Below are 1,643 nucleotides of genomic sequence, written 5' to 3'. Positions count from 1 at the left end.
AGTTATTAAGGAAATGTAAATTAAAAACAAAATGTATTCCCATTACACACCCATTAGAATGGTTAAAATAAAAAAGCCTAATGACAGCCAGGGAAACTATCACAAGAGCAAACAGACAACCTTCAGAATGGGAGAAAATATTCACACGTTACACATCCGATAAGGGCTGATAACTAAAATCTATTTAGAACTCAGGAAAATCAGCAAGAAAAAAATCAAACAGCCCTATCAAAAAGTGGGTAAAGTTTCCTGAGCCAAGATAGAGGATGAGAAAAGCCGCCAGTCAGAAAGTCTCTGCAAAAATGACGAATTTTAGAAGAATGAGAAAAAAAAAATAAGCGAGCAGAGAAACATAGATCGGGTGAGGGTCAGAAGGAAGGGTGCCTAAAACTATAGGAGACTCCATGGGAAGACGCTGTGGAGGAGAACTGGAAGGGGAAAAGTCCGGAGAGGCTTGGAGACCAGCGACAAGGGCAGGTGGAGTGGTTAACTGCCCCCTCCCTTGCATCTCGGACTGCTGGTGGCCTCTTGAGTGGCTAGAGAGACCTGCCGACACCAGCCCAGAGATGGCTGCCACCAGTGAGCAGTGGCCTCTTGCGGACTCAGCACCAGGCTCCTAGCCCACTCTGGGCACCTCCCCAGGCGCAGACCCAAGCCTAGCAGCAGACGCCATAGTGCTTCATTCTCTCCTTCCCCCTCCCTACCCGTGTGTGTCCAGAAAGACAATTTAGCCATCACATGGAGGCATCTCAAAGGAACGGGATCTTTCCTTTTGGGGCCCTACAACAGACTGAGGGGCACTCAGACTGCGAGTTACCTACCTGCCAGCCCTCCCGGGTGCTATTTGCCTGGGGACTCCAGGAGAGTGGGGCAAATCCCGAGGTGGAGTGAAATCGATCCAGCTTGGGCACCCTGTAGGTGATTCAAGACCAGCACCCCTCCACCTGGCAGGGTCAGGGATTGATCTACAGGGTCCGGGGGTCAGGCCTGCAGACCAGACCCCATACAACCAGGTCACGATTGCACTGCCCTGGGGCATGGAGGAGAGATCTGTGAAAGAGCCTACTGAGGAGTGTGTGCCTCCAGGGACAGATCAGCGTGCCTGACCGTCAACCCTCCTCCTAAAAGAGGGCTGTGCACCCAGCTCAGGCTATGATCCTGGGTAGGGAACCTTCCGGCCCAAGTCACAGACAGAGGAGATTCATCGGCCTGAGGCCCCGCTTGCTGGCAGAGCCCTGGGAGAGGCCACGGAGAGGGGGAGAGTGGAGGGAGCAAGACCTGCTCCAGAGTACAGGTCTTGGAGAGCCCCAGCCCCCAAACCCAGACTTTCAGCTGAGTGGAGCCATTTCAGCCCCTCATAGCAGCTTTGCACAGAAACAAAGAGTAGACCTTTGACTCTGCTAGCAGCAGTTGTGGAGCCCGAGGGCAGGCTTGCCCAACTCAGCCCAACCCAGACTCACTCCTCCCACTCAGGGGGAAAATAAAGACATTCCCGGAAATCCCAGGGCCCCACCCACCACCCTAGGCACAAGAGGGCTTCTCTAGAGGAATAATGCTAGCTACACGATCCAAAAACAGCACCGCAGCTCGCTCCTCCCTCCAAGTGCCACCTACTGACAGGGAGGTCATCCTGCACACCCTTT

The sequence above is a fragment of the Propithecus coquereli genome, unplaced genomic scaffold (genome assembly GCF_000956105.1).
Source record: "Propithecus coquereli isolate 6110/MARCELLA unplaced genomic scaffold, Pcoq_1.0 Scaffold115, whole genome shotgun sequence".
NCBI lineage: Eukaryota > Metazoa > Chordata > Mammalia > Primates > Indriidae > Propithecus > Propithecus coquereli.
Note: the sequence above shows the minus strand (reverse complement) of the source record.